This window comes from Trichomycterus rosablanca, unplaced genomic scaffold (genome assembly GCF_030014385.1).
Source record: "Trichomycterus rosablanca isolate fTriRos1 unplaced genomic scaffold, fTriRos1.hap1 scaffold_112, whole genome shotgun sequence".
In the NCBI taxonomy this organism is placed as follows: Eukaryota; Metazoa; Chordata; class Actinopteri; order Siluriformes; family Trichomycteridae; genus Trichomycterus; species Trichomycterus rosablanca.
In genome coordinates this window covers 160,847-175,432 of record NW_026946951.1, presented here as the reverse complement: position 1 = coordinate 175,432, position 14,586 = coordinate 160,847, and the positions used below count along the sequence as shown (strand labels likewise).

Below are 14,586 nucleotides of genomic sequence, written 5' to 3'. Positions count from 1 at the left end.
AGCGTCGGCTCATTTAAAAACATGTAAACTTGTCGACGAAACGAGAGTACATGTTTTAACGCCTGGTTCTTACAGCCGAGAGGAATCATTTTAATCGGACCCGCAAACTTACCGAACCGAGAGAGTTGACGCTCTATATCCGCATTCGGGATGAAGGGTGGACAGTTTGCTATGGTTACCCATGTAGCTATTGAAAATAGTGGGGAAACAGAAACAAACATTTCGCCTACCTTTAAACCGGATTCCACCAATTTGTTTACAAGCTGTTCGTGCTGCAGAAACACGACCACGGCTTTGTTCATTCGGGAGGCCGAGACTATGTGCTCGTATCCAACCCGCTCACCTACATCTTCCAACACCTGCTCCACCGATACTCCCACCTCTGGTACACACCGAAACCCATGCCGGAGCGAGAGAGACGGAGCCTTTTTAGGCTCGTACTCACCGCCCGCTCGACAACTGCAGGAGGAGAGCCTTCTCCTCCTTGTTTGTCACCAGATGAAACTTCAGTAAATGTTGTGAAAGATTGCTGTAGTTGACCCCGCACACAGGGCAACGCTGGCATCTCGAGGACATCTGAGCGTGAAAAGGGAACACGGTGGGGAGAAGAAAAAGACACAACACACCGAGAGACACATACATTAGACACACGTTGAACCTTGACCCTCGAGACCTGTTCCCCTGACATTGCATGCATTTCATTCATTCGCACAGTGCAAAGATGACACAGGACAGTAAAAATCTAATTGCATGGTCTGAACACACTGCAGGAAACACTACAGGGAAGAAATTAAAATAAATAAATAAATAAATAAATACATTAATTAATAAATAAATAAATAAATAAATATTAATGAACAAACACAGTAAAAATATCGAGAGAGGCACATCACCTTGGAGATATGAGTGTTTCGCAGTGGAAAAACAAAGGATTTGTAGTGAGTGGGTCTCTGCTGAACACACCAGTGCACACACTCAGACACTCTGTGCTGAAAAGTGGCAGATTGCGCCAAAACGTACTAGCGCCTCGCGCATAATCTCGCGCTAGATAATTACATCACTGATTAAGCCACTTTTCATATCCGCGAAACTTTAGTAATATTTCCACTAACCTTAGTGATTTGTTTTTCTGTTAGCAGCACCACTGACAGCGAGCGCCTCGGCGTTTTCTCACCGAGACTCTCTCCGACGCCGCTCGGTGCGCTAATACAAAACATGCGCTGCGTCTATTTCGTGTGTATGATTGACATAAGGACATGTGTACTACATTTTATGTCATTATTCGTTCCCATACATTTTTCTTAGACTGTAAAAAAAATATATTTGGACAAGAAAAGACGTAATACACACCGTCACTGCCGATTCATCCTCTTAGTTAAATTCAAACATGCGCTGCGTCTATTTCGTTTGTATGATTGACATAAGGACATGTGTACTACATTTTATGTCATTATTCGTTCCCATACATTTTTCTTCGATGGAAAAAAACATTATTTGGACAAGAAAAGACGTCATACACACCGTCACTGCCGATTCATCCTCTTAGTTGAATTCAAACATGCGCTGCGTCTATTTCGTTTGTATGATTGACATAAGGACATGTGTACTACATTTTATGTCATTATTCGTTCCCATACATTTTTCTTCAATGGAAAAAAACATTATTTGGACAAGAAAAGACGTCATACACACCGTCACTGCCAGGCACGTGCACAGACATTTTTGGGTGCAGGTGCTCAAGCCAAAAAAAAGGGCACATATCGCCAAAATGATTATTAAAAAAAAAATAATAATAATAAAAAATAGTAGGATATTTAACTTATATATCTATATTGTTAACACATACAATACACATATAATCAAATAACTTGCTTTTGTAACAATGTTTTTGTAACCTTTCTGTTCTTGGCGTTATGCTGCAAAATTTGTAAATGAGATGAATCGATGTTGTGCATAACAATCAAGAGTGTCTTACTGAATCTACATATAGGGTATACATAAAAAAAAACTGTGTACTAACTGAGTTTGAACCTTTTTTACTGATATGACACATGTGTGAACAGTTTTTACCTGTAGTGTGTTAACGATTACAATAGTGTGTTTGTTGTGTTTAACTTTTGTGGCATGTGTGTGCCATTTTGCATCAAAGTGCACTACCATGAGAAATGTGTGTTAGTCAGTGAGAATGTGTTTACAGTTTTGCAAAAAGGTTAAATCAGGTGTGAAACAGTGTCAAACTAGGAGAAAATGGTTTAAGGTTTTGTTAAATGAGTGAGTCATTCGATAGACAAGTTTTGGCAGTTGACAGTTGTGTTCCAAGAATGGGTTTTAGTGTTTTAGCGATCGAGAAAAACTGTAATTAGTGTATATTAAAAATAGTTTGACATTATTATAATAGATTATCTTACAGTGTAATAGATTTATTTGTCTTCAATATAAACATATGGATTTACGTAGATTTACAGATAAATTAAAATAAAATTACAATAAAAGCAGTATAAACAAAACAAAGGTTTGTAGGTTGTGAGGACAATAATATGTGTTTATAAAAAATAGTTTGACATGGTTCCATCGAGATATTAAAAGATTTGAATGAATTTATTGTAATAAGTGCAGAGTAAATGTTTCCCACGTTTTTCTGTCAGTTTGATGACGCTCACTAACACGTTGGCTGAAGTTGGCATGGCCAAATTGTACCACTAGGGTCTCTGCACGTGCCTGGAAAAATGTGTTCTGGGGATCAGGTCAGGTAGGGATGGGACGACCCGAGTCGGGTGGGTTACAGGTCAGGTTAAGGGAGGGTTCGTGGCTGGCCTTCGGGGTCGGTCGGTCGGAAAGGTTAGTAAATAATATCACAGGGTTGTCATCGGGATTCCCAAGCCATCCTCCCGAACCATATGGTCAGAGGTTCCCGGCTTGAGAGAATCTTGGGAACCCTAGAGGCGTCCCAGATATCCCATGTGTCGTCTGACCCTAACCCAGAGGTTTTCGAGTACGGACGAGATCGATCGATGTTCTAACCCTAGATTTGGCCGAGTGACGGTGTTGGCCAGTCTCTGTCGTGTCGTTGAAAGAAAATAAAGAAAACACTGGCATGTCCTTTGGGTCGATCGTGTGTGTCATCGTCACAAGCTCTTCGTGATGTAATTCTACATGGCACTCACTGCCTGCCTGCCTGCCTGCCTGCCTGCCTGCCTGCCTTGGTTGGTAAATGAATCAGTGACCACATAGATAAAGATGTGGTCTTGGTCGGTCGGGCCACCGCTACGGAAACGGTCTGACTTTGCCCTTACGTCATGTCACGTCATTCTTGGGTGCGAGCGGGGGCACACAGTCAATGATGACAGAGAAGGTCATTTTTAAATGTTGAACAATGTAGAAGAAATGGGCACTTTTCTGGTGCATGGCCAAAATGCACCACTAGGGGTCTGTCTCTGCACAAGCCTGACACTCCTTCCATCTATGTGTGAAAAGAGAGAAAAGTAAAATCGGGATAACCCTACTTTATGTATGTAGTGCTTTTTACAGTAGACGTTGTCTCCGAGCATCTCCACGAAATCCACGACCGACAGACACTCCCTGAAAATTACAGCAAGAAACGTCGAGAGGGAAACGGGTTTCCGTCGGAACGCCTTCAGAGTGAAACGTGAAAGAACTCACTCGAGACGTGGACGGGTGCCGCGTCTCGGCACGCGGAGCCTCCCGGTGCGATCCGGTGAGGTTTGGACCTTCGGTTCGGCCTAGGAGCCCAAAAAACCTCTTTGGGAATCCGGAACACTTTCGTGCGTTGGGACCTAACCATGGTCTTTATAGTCGATCTGACCTACGAGAGCCAGGACTTTGCCGTACGGTGCGTCTGGGCACGCCGAGCCTTCCGGAGGGATCCGGTGAGGTTTGGACCTTCGGTTCGCCCTAGGAGCCCAAAAAACCTCTTTGGGAATCCGGGACACTTTCGTGCGTTGGGACCTAACCATGGTCTTTATAGTCGATCTGACCTACGAGTGCCGGGACTTTGCCGTATGGTGCGTCTGGGCACGCCGAGCCTCCCGGAGGGATCTGGTGAGGTTTGGACCTTCGGTTCGGCCTAGGAGCCCAAAAAACCTCTTTGGGAATCCGGGACACTTTCGTGCGTTGGGACCTAACCATGGTCTTTATAGTCGATCTGACCTACGAGTGCCAGGACCTTGCCGTATGGTGCGTCTCGGCACGCCGAGCCTCCTGGAGGAATCCGGTGAGGTTTGGACCTTCGGTTCGACCTGGGAGCCCGAAAGACCTCTCGCCTGAAATAGAACGTCAAAGGTCACGGTATTTCTGTCAAAGACCGGGGTCACGGACCGTGAGAGACACCTGTACGAGGTTCCTCCGTTCGACCGGAGCGTTCGGTCCTAGACTCGACCCGTCTCTGGTGCGATGGTTAGGGACTTTTATTGTGAAAGTGTCCCAGATTGTCAAAGTGGTTTTTCTCGAGTCCAGGGGACCCCGAACGTCCGAACCTCTCCAGACTCTGCCACGGCGGAGCCCGGGTCCAGACGGGCCATTTGACCGGAGCGTTCGGTCCTAGACTCGACCCGTCTCTGGTGCGATGGTTAGGGACTTTTATTGTGAAAGTGTCCCAGATTGTCAAAGTGGTTTTTCTCGAGTCCAGGGGACCCCGAACGTCCGAACCTCTCCAGACTCTGCCATGGCGAAGCCCGGGTCCAGACGGGCCGTTCGACCGGAGCGTTCGACCCCCGTAGCGACGGAGGCCTACGGGTGGGTCTCTTTGAAAAATTTCCCCTTTCTTAAACTCGTAAAGGAACACACAGAGTAAGTCCTCTGGCGAAGCTGTGGCCTAGCGGTTAGAGCCTGACCCTCGGAGTCGCTCTGGATAAAAGCGTCTGCTAAATGCTGAAAATATTTTAAAAATTGATAAAGTACAAGGACTGACATATCAAAAAATTTGGCTGAGGATCCCGACGAGTCCCGTCTTCCCCCCATCCGAAGACGCGCGTGAGCCTGGGAGGCCGTATCTCGGAGGCCTCTCCACCCACGGTCGCGGGGCTCCGATATGTCGCTCGGGACGCGCCCCCCTACGCCCCCTCCGATTTCTGAGTCCCCGCGACCTCCGCTGCCCTCGCGGGACCCCCGGACGTGCTTTTCGGGCCTGGGCCTAGGCCTACGCGCGCGCGCCAAGGAGGCCGTATCTCGGAGGCCTCTCGAGCCACAGTTGCGGGGCTCCGATATGTCGCTCGGGGCGCGCCCCCCTACGCCCCCTCCGATTTCTGAGTCCCCGCGACCTCCGCCGCCCTCGCGGGACCCCCGTACGTGCTTTTCGGGCCTAGGCCTAAGCGCGTACGCCTAGGAGGCCGTATCTCGGAGGCCTCTCGAGCCACCCTCGCGGGACCCCGACACGTGGTTTCCCGTGACACGTGGTTTTTGTTTTTTTTGAAGTAAAATGGAGGGGAAAATGAAAAAGCGGGAAAAGAAGGACTCCCTAGCGCAAAAGGTCCGAGGTAACCCTGGGCCTAGGCTTGGCAAAGGTCAAACAACTAATCCCAACAGCTTTCCAGCAGGGGCCAGTCACCAGCATTCGTCAATTTCTCATCCCTTAATCCTTCTATCCCTTTCTCCTCTTTCCTGTCCCTAGCTCTTCTAAACCAGTATGATCCCACGCTCTCCCCTCTCTCCCTAAACTATTGCCCTGCCTGTAACATATACTTATCTGCCCTTTTCTCATATACCGCCCTAATTTGTTTCTTTATATTTTGTATTCTCACCTTGTCAGTGTCTATTCCTTCATTTTCTTTCTGCTTCTCTATCTCTATCTCCCTCCACATCCTTCTTAGATTCTCCCTCTCCTCCTTTATTCTTTCCCTACTCTTCCTGATCCCCCATTTCTTTATCCTTCCCTTCGCCTGTTCCCACCACTCTGTTGTCCCCCCATATAACCCTATCGTTCCTCTTACTCCCTCCCAAAATATTTTAAACTCCTCCTCCTCCTCTTGTTCCTCCAATACTCTGACATTAAGTTTCCAGTATCCCTTCCCAAACCCCCTCCCATCCACCTTTACTTCTGCTATAATTATGTCGTGATCTGAAAAATCCACCTCCCTCGTCACTATCTCCATTCCCTTGCTAACATATATTGTATCTAACCTGCTTTCACCCCTCTCGTGTTCCTCCAGGTTGCACCCCTCTTTCCTACCTTCCTCATCACATCCACCAATTTATGACTTTTCACCCAACTCTGCACTAGCTCCTTCTTTTCTCCCCCTCCTTCCAAATTAACATTGAAGTCCCCCCCAATAACCAAAAAATCATTTGTTGCTCTCAACAAATTAACCTCTTCGTAGAAGCTCTTTCTCTCTTGTGGCTTTTGTGGTCCATATATATTTATTATTCTCATTTTTATACCCTCCCAACTTAAATCAACCGCCACCAGCCTCCCTGCTTCTACTTCTAACACTTCTCTTAAACTCATTCCCCATCTCTTAAACAATATCCCCACCCCGCTTGAATGCACCCCCCCCTATAGACCATATTGATCTCTCTCCTCCCCATTCCCTTTGGTATCTTTTCGCATCCTCTAAGTCCTTAAGGCAATGCAATACCTGGTCGATGCGTGGAGTGGACGGAGCAAGCCCCTCTTCCGACTCCCAGGCCTAAAAATCCATTTAATATATGGTCCTCGGGTAGAGGACGTATCAGATATTAAACGCCGAGAAGCGATAACCTGAAATATTCGCCGGGCCACGGGCCCTACCTTTTGAGGGTCCGGACTAGTGGACGGCGCTGACCGGCCGCCTTCACGCCCACACACCTTCTGTCATTCCACCAGCAAAAGAGCAGCTTTGCAAAGACAAAGCCTTCAAAAAATAAGTTGAACTTGTCAACGTTCCTCTCCACGGAAATCTTTAGTAAAAGGCGAAAGATTTGTACGTGAATGAAGAGAAACTCCAGCCCTGCTCGCCGGTCGCCCGGGCCTCCGTAGGCCACCGGCCGCTCAAGGAAGAGGGCTCGAGGTAGAGCGACGAAAACCTGCAGCAAAAGCGCCCTTGGGTCGTCGGGTGGGTGACGAAGCAGCACAGCCTTTGCCTGGAGAAACACAGGGAGGGGGAAAATTAAGTCTTTCGCCTTTTTTTTTTTTTTTTTTTTTTTTAAGTAAAATGGAGGGAAAATGAAAAAGCGGGAAAAGGGGGACTCCCTAGCGCAAAAGGACCGAGGAAACCCCGGGCCGTACCCCTAATCCCAACAGCTTTCCAGCAGGGGCCAGTCACCAGCATTCGTCAATTACTCTTTCGTTTGACCGTTTATGAGGGTGCACCGTGCCAGGAGGCAATGCAATACCTGGTCGATGCGTGGAGTGGACGGAGCAAGCCCCTCTTCCGACTCCCAGGCCTAAAAATCCATTTAATATATGGTCCTCGGGTAGAGGACGTATCAGATATTAAACTGATAAGAACAGATACTACACTTGATCTTAGCCAAAAGGCCGAGAAGCGATAACCTGAAATAGGCGCCGGGCCACGGGCCCTACCTTTTGAGGGTCCGGACTAGTGGACGGCGCTGACCGGCCGCCTTCACGCCCACACACCTTCTGTCATTCCACCAGCAAAAGAGCAGCTTTGCAAAGACAAAGCCTTCAAAAAATAAGTTGAACTTGTCAACGTTCCTCTCCACGGAAATCTTTAGTAAAAGGCGAAAGATTTGTACGTGAATGAAGAGAAACTCCAGCCCTGCTCGCCGGTCGCCCGGGCCTCCGTAGGCCACCGGCCGCTCAAGGAAGAGGGCTCGAGGTAGAGCGACGAAAACCTGCAGCAAAAGCGCCCTTGGGTCGTCGGGTGGGTGACGAAGCAGCACAGCCTTTGCCTGGAGAAACACAGGGAGGGGGAAAATTAAGTCTTTCGCCTTTTTTTTTTTTTTTTTTTTTTTTTTTAAGTAAAATGGAGGGAAAATGAAAAAGCGGGAAAAGGGGGACTCCCTAGCGCAAAAGGACCGAGGAAACCCCGGGCCGTACCCCTAATCCCAACAGCTTTCCAGCAGGGGCCAGTCACCAGCATTCGTCAATTACTCTTTCGTTTGACCGTTTATGAGGGTGCACCGTGCCAGGAGGCAATGCAATACCTGGTCGATGCGTGGAGTGGACGGAGCAAGCCCCTCTTCCGACTCCCAGGCCTAAAAATCCATTTAATATATGGTCCTCGGGTAGAGGACGTATCAGATATTAAACGCCGAGAAGCGATAACCTGAAATATTCGCCGGGCCACGGGCCCTACCTTTTGAGGGTCCGGACTAGTGGACGGCGCTGACCGGCCGCCTTCACGCCCACACACCTTCTGTCATTCCACCAGCAAAAGAGCAGCTTTGCAAAGACAAAGCCTTCAAAAAATAAGTTGAACTTGTCAACGTTCCTCTCCACGGAAATCTTTAGTAAAAGGCGAAAGATTTGTACGTGAATGAAGAGAAACTCCAGCCCTGCTCGCCGGTCGCCCGGGCCTCCGTAGGCCACCGGCCGCTCAAGGAAGAGGGCTCGAGGTAGAGCGACGAAAACCTGCAGCAAAAGCGCCCTTGGGTCGTCGGGTGGGTGACGAGGCAGCACAGCTGCCTTTTTTTTTTTTTTAAGTAAAATGGAGGGAAAATGAAAAAGCGGGTAAAGGGGGACTCCCTAGCGCAAAAGGACGGAGGAAACCCCGGGCCGTACCCCTAATCCCAACAGCTTTCCAGCAGGGGCCAGTCACCAGCATTCGTCAATTACTCTTTCGTTTGACCGTTTATGAGGGTGCACCGTGCCAGGAGGCAATGCAATACCTGGTCGATGCGTGGAGTGGACGGAGCAAGCCCCTCTTCCGACTCCCAGGCCTAAAAATCCATTTAATATATGGTCCTCGGGTAGAGGACGTATCAGATATTAAACTGATAAGAACAGATACTACACTTGATCTTAGCCAAAAGGTCGAGAAGCGATAACCTGAAATAGGCGCCGGGCCACGGGCCCTACCTTTTGAGGGTCCGGACTAGTGGACGGCGCTGACCGGCCGCCTTCACGCCCACACACCTTCTGTCATTCCACCAGCAAAAGAGCAGCTTTGCAAAGACAAAGCCTTCAAAAAATAAGTTGAACTTGTCAACGTTCCTCTCCACGGAAATCTTTAGTAAAAGGCGAAAGATTTGTACGTGAATGAAGAGAAACTCCAGCCCTGCTCGCCGGTCGCCCGGGCCTCCGTAGGCCACCGGCCGCTCAAGGAAGAGGGCTCGAGGTAGAGCGACGAAAACCTGCAGCAAAAGCGCCCTTGGGTCGTCGGGTGGGTGACGAAGCAGCACAGCCTTTGCCTGGAGAAACACAGGGAGGGGGAAAATTAAGTCTTTCGCCTTTTTTTTTTTTTTTTTTTTTTTTAAGTAAAATGGAGGGAAAATGAAAAAGCGGGAAAAGGGGGACTCCCTAGCGCAAAAGGACCGAGGAAACCCCGGGCCGTACCCCTAATCCCAACAGCTTTCCAGCAGGGGCCAGTCACCAGCATTCGTCAATTACTCTTTCGTTTGACCGTTTATGAGGGTGCACCGTGCCAGGAGGCAATGCAATACCTGGTCGATGCGTGGAGTGGACGGAGCAAGCCCCTCTTCCGACTCCCAGGCCTAAAAATCCATTTAATATATGGTCCTCGGGTAGAGGACGTATCAGATATTAAACTGATAAGAACAGATACTACACTTGATCTTAGCCAAAAGGCCGAGAAGCGATAACCTGAAATAGGCGCCGGGCCACGGGCCCTACCTTTTGAGGGTCCGGACTAGTGGACGGCGCTGACCGGCCGCCTTCACGCCCACACACCTTCTGTCATTCCACCAGCAAAAGAGCAGCTTTGCAAAGACAAAGCCTTCAAAAAATAAGTTGAACTTGTCAACGTTCCTCTCCACGGAAATCTTTAGTAAAAGGCGAAAGATTTGTACGTGAATGAAGAGAAACTCCAGCCCTGCTCGCCGGTCGCCCGGGCCTCCGTAGGCCACCGGCCGCTCAAGGAAGAGGGCTCGAGGTAGAGCGACGAAAACCTGCAGCAAAAGCGCCCTTGGGTCGTCGGGTGGGTGACGAAGCAGCACAGCCTTTGCCTGGAGAAACACAGGGAGGGGGAAAATTAAGTCTTTCGCCTTTTTTTTTTTTTTTTTTTTTTTTTTTAAGTAAAATGGAGGGAAAATGAAAAAGCGGGAAAAGGGGGACTCCCTAGCGCAAAAGGACCGAGGAAACCCCGGGCCGTACCCCTAATCCCAACAGCTTTCCAGCAGGGGCCAGTCACCAGCATTCGTCAATTACTCTTTCGTTTGACCGTTTATGAGGGTGCACCGTGCCAGGAGGCAATGCAATACCTGGTCGATGCGTGGAGTGGACGGAGCAAGCCCCTCTTCCGACTCCCAGGCCTAAAAATCCATTTAATATATGGTCCTCGGGTAGAGGACGTATCAGATATTAAACTGATAAGAACAGATACTACACTTGATCTTAGCCAAAAGGCCGAGAAGCGATAACCTGAAATAGGCGCCGGGCCACGGGCCCTACCTTTTGAGGGTCCGGACTAGTGGACGGCGCTGACCGGCCGCCTTCACGCCCACACACCTTCTGTCATTCCACCAGCAAAAGAGCAGCTTTGCAAAGACAAAGCCTTCAAAAAATAAGTTGAACTTGTCAACGTTCCTCTCCACGGAAATCTTTAGTAAAAGGCGAAAGATTTGTACGTGAATGAAGAGAAACTCCAGCCCTGCTCGCCGGTCGCCCGGGCCTCCGTAGGCCACCGGCCGCTCAAGGAAGAGGGCTCGAGGTAGAGCGACGAAAACCTGCAGCAAAAGCGCCCTTGGGTCGTCGGGTGGGTGACGAAGCAGCACAGCCTTTGCCTGGAGAAACACAGGGAGGGGGAAAATTAAGTCTTTCGCCTTTTTTTTTTTTTTTTTTTTTTTTTTTAAGTAAAATGGAGGGAAAATGAAAAAGCGGGAAAAGGGGGACTCCCTAGCGCAAAAGGACCGAGGAAACCCCGGGCCGTACCCCTAATCCCAACAGCTTTCCAGCAGGGGCCAGTCACCAGCATTCGTCAATTACTCTTTCGTTTGACCGTTTATGAGGGTGCACCGTGCCAGGAGGCAATGCAATACCTGGTCGATGCGTGGAGTGGACGGAGCAAGCCCCTCTTCCGACTCCCAGGCCTAAAAATCCATTTAATATATGGTCCTCGGGTAGAGGACGTATCAGATATTAAACGCCGAGAAGCGATAACCTGAAATATTCGCCGGGCCACGGGCCCTACCTTTTGAGGGTCCGGACTAGTGGACGGCGCTGACCGGCCGCCTTCACGCCCACACACCTTCTGTCATTCCACCAGCAAAAGAGCAGCTTTGCAAAGACAAAGCCTTCAAAAAATAAGTTGAACTTGTCAACGTTCCTCTCCACGGAAATCTTTAGTAAAAGGCGAAAGATTTGTACGTGAATGAAGAGAAACTCCAGCCCTGCTCGCCGGTCGCCCGGGCCTCCGTAGGCCACCGGCCGCTCAAGGAAGAGGGCTCGAGGTAGAGCGACGAAAACCTGCAGCAAAAGCGCCCTTGGGTCGTCGGGTGGGTGACGAAGCAGCACAGCCTTTGCCTGGAGAAACACAGGGAGGGGGAAAATTAAGTCTTTCGCCTTTTTTTTTTAAGTAAAATGGAGGGAAAATGAAAAAGCGGGAAAAGGGGGACTCCCTAGCGCAAAAGGACCGAGGAAACCCCGGGCCGTACCCCTAATCCCAACAGCTTTCCAGCAGGGGCCAGTCACCAGCATTCGTCAATTACTCTTTCGTTTGACCGTTTATGAGAGTGCACCGTGCCAGGAGGCAATGCAATACCTGGTCAATGCGTGGAGTGGACGGAGCAAGCCCCTCTTCCGACTCCCAGGCCTAAAAATCCATTTAATATATGGTCCTCGGGTAGAGGACGTATCAGATATTAAACTGATAAGAACAGATACTACACTTGATCTTAGCCAAAAGGCCGAGAAGCGATAACCTGAAATAGGCGCCGGGCCACGGGCCCTACCTTTTGAGGGTCCGGACTAGTGGACGGCGCTGACCGGCCGCCTTCACGCCCACACACCTTCTGTCATTCCACCAGCAAAAGAGCAGCTTTGCAAAGACAAAGCCTTCAAAAAATAAGTTGAACTTGTCAACGTTCCTCTCCACGGAAATCTTTAGTAAAAGGCGAAAGATTTGTACGTGAATGAAGAGAAACTCCAGCCCTGCTCGCCGGTCGCCCGGGCCTCCGTAGGCCACCGGCCGCTCAAGGAAGAGGGCTCGAGGTAGAGCGACGAAAACCTGCAGCAAAAGCGCCCTTGGGTCGTCGGGTGGGTGACGAAGCAGCACAGCCTTTGCCTGGAGAAACACAGGGAGGGGGAAAATTAAGTCTTTCGCCTTTTTTTTTTTTTTTTTTTTTTTTTTTAAGTAAAATGGAGGGAAAATGAAAAAGCGGGAAAAGGGGGACTCCCTAGCGCAAAAGGACCGAGGAAACCCCGGGCCGTACCCCTAATCCCAACAGCTTTCCAGCAGGGGCCAGTCACCAGCATTCGTCAATTATTCTTTCGTTTGACCGTTTATGAGGGTGCACCGTGCCAGGAGGCAATGCAATACCTGGTCAATGCGTGGAGTGGACGGAGCAAGCCCCTCTTCCGACTCCCAGGCCTAAAAATCCATTTAATATATGGTCCTCGGGTAGAGGACGTATCAGATATTAAACTGATAAGAACAGATACTACACTTGATCTTAGCCAAAAGGCCGAGAAGCGATAACCTGAAATAGGCGCCGGGCCACGGGCCCTACCTTTTGAGGGTCCGGACTAGTGGACGGCGCTGACCGGCCGCCTTCACGCCCACACACCTTCTGTCATTCCACCAGCAAAAGAGCAGCTTTGCAAAGACAAAGCCTTCAAAAAATAAGTTGAACTTGTCAACGTTCCTCTCCACGGAAATCTTTAGTAAAAGGCGAAAGATTTGTACGTGAATGAAGAGAAACTCCAGCCCTGCTCGCCGGTCGCCCGGGCCTCCGTAGGCCACCGGCCGCTCAAGGAAGAGGGCTCGAGGTAGAGCGACGAAAACCTGCAGCAAAAGCGCCCTTGGGTCGTCGGGTGGGTGACGAAGCAGCACAGCCTTTGCCTGGAGAAACACAGGGAGGGGGAAAATTAAGTCTTTCGCCTTTTTTTTTTTTTTTTTTTTTTTTTTTTTAAGTAAAATGGAGGGAAAATGAAAAAGCGGGAAAAGGGGGACTCCCTAGCGCAAAAGGACCGAGGAAACCCCGGGCCGTACCCCTAATCCCAACAGCTTTCCAGCAGGGGCCAGTCACCAGCATTCGTCAATTACTCTTTCGTTTGACCGTTTATGAGGGTGCACCGTGCCAGGAGGCAATGCAATACCTGGTCGATGCGTGGAGTGGACAGAGCAAGCCCCTCTTCCGACTCCCAGGCCTAAAAATCCATTTAATATATGGTCCTCGGGTAGAGGACGTATCAGATATTAAACTGATAAGAACAGATACTACACTTGATCTTAGCCAAAAGGTCGAGAAGCGATAACCTGAAATAGGCGCCGGGCCACGGGCCCTACCTTTTGAGGGTCCGGACTAGTGGACGGCGCTGACCGGCCGCCTTCACGCCCACACACCTTCTGTCATTCCACCAGCAAAAGAGCAGCTTTGCAAAGACAAAGCCTTCTAAAAATAAGTTGAACTTGTCAACGTTCCTCTCCACGGAAATCTTTAGTAAAAGGCGAAAGATTTGTACGTGAATGAAGAGAAACTCCAGCCCTGCTCGCCGGTCGCCCGGGCCTCCGTAGGCCACCGGCCGCTCAAGGAAGAGGGCTCGAGGTAGAGCGACGAAAACCTGCAGCAAAAGCGCCCTTGGGTCGTCGGGTGGGTGACGAAGCAGCACAGCCTTTGCCTGGAGAAACACAGGGAGGGGGAAAATTAAGTCTTTCGCCTTTTTTTTTTTTTTTTTTTTTTTTTTTAAGTAAAATGGAGGGAAAATGAAAAAGCGGGAAAAGGGGGACTCCCTAGCGCAAAAGGACCGAGGAAACCCCGGGCCGTACCCCTAATCCCAACAGCTTTCCAGCAGGGGCCAGTCACCAGCATTCGTCAATTACTCTTTCGTTTGACCGTTTATGAGGGTGCACCGTGCCAGGAGGCAATGCAATACCTGGTCGATGCGTGGAGTGGACGGAGCAAGCCCCTCTTCCGACTCCCAGGCCTAAAAATCCATTTAATATATGGTCCTCGGGTAGAGGACGTATCAGATATTAAACTGATAAGAACAGATACTACACTTGATCTTAGCCAAAAGGCCGAGAAGCGATAACCTGAAATAGGCGCCGGGCCACGGGCCCTACCTTTTGAGGGTCCGGACTAGTGGACGGCGCTGACCGGCCGCCTTCACGCCCACACACCTTCTGTCATTCCACCAGCAAAAGAGCAGCTTTGCAAAGACAAAGCCTTCAAAAAATAAGTTGAACTTGTCAACGTTCCTCTCCACGGAAATCTTTAGTAAAAGGCGAAAGATTTGTACGTGAATGAAGAGAAACTCCAGCCCTGCTCGCCGGTCGCCCGGGCCTCCGT

At 49.6% G+C, this 14,586-nt stretch overlaps 19 non-coding genes and 2 pseudogenes across 19 annotated transcripts; all 21 read right to left on the bottom strand.

Moving 5' to 3' along the window:
* Positions 1 to 6,826: 6,826 nt before the first annotated feature.
* On the bottom strand, positions 6,827 to 6,941 carry LOC134304762 (U5 spliceosomal RNA). The gene has a single exon (XR_010008155.1). It is a non-coding gene; the product is annotated as a U5 spliceosomal RNA (small nuclear RNA).
* A 351-nt stretch (positions 6,942 to 7,292) lies between these two features.
* Positions 7,293 to 7,483, bottom strand: LOC134304534 (U2 spliceosomal RNA). The gene has a single exon (XR_010007946.1). It is a non-coding gene; the product is annotated as a U2 spliceosomal RNA (small nuclear RNA).
* Positions 7,484 to 7,600: 117 nt separating this feature from the next.
* Positions 7,601 to 7,715, bottom strand: LOC134304760 (U5 spliceosomal RNA). The gene has a single exon (XR_010008153.1). It is a non-coding gene; the product is annotated as a U5 spliceosomal RNA (small nuclear RNA).
* Positions 7,716 to 8,069: 354 nt separating this feature from the next.
* On the bottom strand, positions 8,070 to 8,234 carry LOC134304613 (U2 spliceosomal RNA; annotated as a pseudogene).
* Positions 8,235 to 8,339: 105 nt separating this feature from the next.
* LOC134304759 (U5 spliceosomal RNA) lies at positions 8,340 to 8,454 on the bottom strand. The gene has a single exon (XR_010008152.1). It is a non-coding gene; the product is annotated as a U5 spliceosomal RNA (small nuclear RNA).
* A 299-nt stretch (positions 8,455 to 8,753) lies between these two features.
* On the bottom strand, positions 8,754 to 8,944 carry LOC134304579 (U2 spliceosomal RNA). Its single transcript, XR_010007989.1, has one exon. It is a non-coding gene; the product is annotated as a U2 spliceosomal RNA (small nuclear RNA).
* A 117-nt stretch (positions 8,945 to 9,061) lies between these two features.
* Positions 9,062 to 9,176, bottom strand: LOC134304758 (U5 spliceosomal RNA). Its single transcript, XR_010008151.1, has one exon. It is a non-coding gene; the product is annotated as a U5 spliceosomal RNA (small nuclear RNA).
* Positions 9,177 to 9,527: 351 nt separating this feature from the next.
* Positions 9,528 to 9,718, bottom strand: LOC134304533 (U2 spliceosomal RNA). The gene has a single exon (XR_010007945.1). It is a non-coding gene; the product is annotated as a U2 spliceosomal RNA (small nuclear RNA).
* Positions 9,719 to 9,835: 117 nt separating this feature from the next.
* LOC134304756 (U5 spliceosomal RNA) lies at positions 9,836 to 9,950 on the bottom strand. Its single transcript, XR_010008150.1, has one exon. It is a non-coding gene; the product is annotated as a U5 spliceosomal RNA (small nuclear RNA).
* Positions 9,951 to 10,304: 354 nt separating this feature from the next.
* Positions 10,305 to 10,495, bottom strand: LOC134304532 (U2 spliceosomal RNA). The gene has a single exon (XR_010007944.1). It is a non-coding gene; the product is annotated as a U2 spliceosomal RNA (small nuclear RNA).
* Positions 10,496 to 10,612: 117 nt separating this feature from the next.
* LOC134304755 (U5 spliceosomal RNA) lies at positions 10,613 to 10,727 on the bottom strand. The gene has a single exon (XR_010008149.1). It is a non-coding gene; the product is annotated as a U5 spliceosomal RNA (small nuclear RNA).
* A 354-nt stretch (positions 10,728 to 11,081) lies between these two features.
* LOC134304612 (U2 spliceosomal RNA) lies at positions 11,082 to 11,246 on the bottom strand (annotated as a pseudogene).
* A 105-nt stretch (positions 11,247 to 11,351) lies between these two features.
* LOC134304754 (U5 spliceosomal RNA) lies at positions 11,352 to 11,466 on the bottom strand. Its single transcript, XR_010008148.1, has one exon. It is a non-coding gene; the product is annotated as a U5 spliceosomal RNA (small nuclear RNA).
* A 337-nt stretch (positions 11,467 to 11,803) lies between these two features.
* Positions 11,804 to 11,994, bottom strand: LOC134304551 (U2 spliceosomal RNA). Its single transcript, XR_010007963.1, has one exon. It is a non-coding gene; the product is annotated as a U2 spliceosomal RNA (small nuclear RNA).
* A 117-nt stretch (positions 11,995 to 12,111) lies between these two features.
* Positions 12,112 to 12,226, bottom strand: LOC134304753 (U5 spliceosomal RNA). The gene has a single exon (XR_010008147.1). It is a non-coding gene; the product is annotated as a U5 spliceosomal RNA (small nuclear RNA).
* Positions 12,227 to 12,580: 354 nt separating this feature from the next.
* Positions 12,581 to 12,771, bottom strand: LOC134304536 (U2 spliceosomal RNA). Its single transcript, XR_010007949.1, has one exon. It is a non-coding gene; the product is annotated as a U2 spliceosomal RNA (small nuclear RNA).
* Positions 12,772 to 12,888: 117 nt separating this feature from the next.
* LOC134304752 (U5 spliceosomal RNA) lies at positions 12,889 to 13,003 on the bottom strand. Its single transcript, XR_010008146.1, has one exon. It is a non-coding gene; the product is annotated as a U5 spliceosomal RNA (small nuclear RNA).
* Positions 13,004 to 13,359: 356 nt separating this feature from the next.
* Positions 13,360 to 13,550, bottom strand: LOC134304593 (U2 spliceosomal RNA). The gene has a single exon (XR_010008002.1). It is a non-coding gene; the product is annotated as a U2 spliceosomal RNA (small nuclear RNA).
* A 117-nt stretch (positions 13,551 to 13,667) lies between these two features.
* Positions 13,668 to 13,782, bottom strand: LOC134304778 (U5 spliceosomal RNA). Its single transcript, XR_010008169.1, has one exon. It is a non-coding gene; the product is annotated as a U5 spliceosomal RNA (small nuclear RNA).
* Positions 13,783 to 14,136: 354 nt separating this feature from the next.
* LOC134304531 (U2 spliceosomal RNA) lies at positions 14,137 to 14,327 on the bottom strand. Its single transcript, XR_010007943.1, has one exon. It is a non-coding gene; the product is annotated as a U2 spliceosomal RNA (small nuclear RNA).
* Positions 14,328 to 14,444: 117 nt separating this feature from the next.
* On the bottom strand, positions 14,445 to 14,559 carry LOC134304751 (U5 spliceosomal RNA). The gene has a single exon (XR_010008145.1). It is a non-coding gene; the product is annotated as a U5 spliceosomal RNA (small nuclear RNA).
* Positions 14,560 to 14,586: the final 27 nt, after the last annotated feature.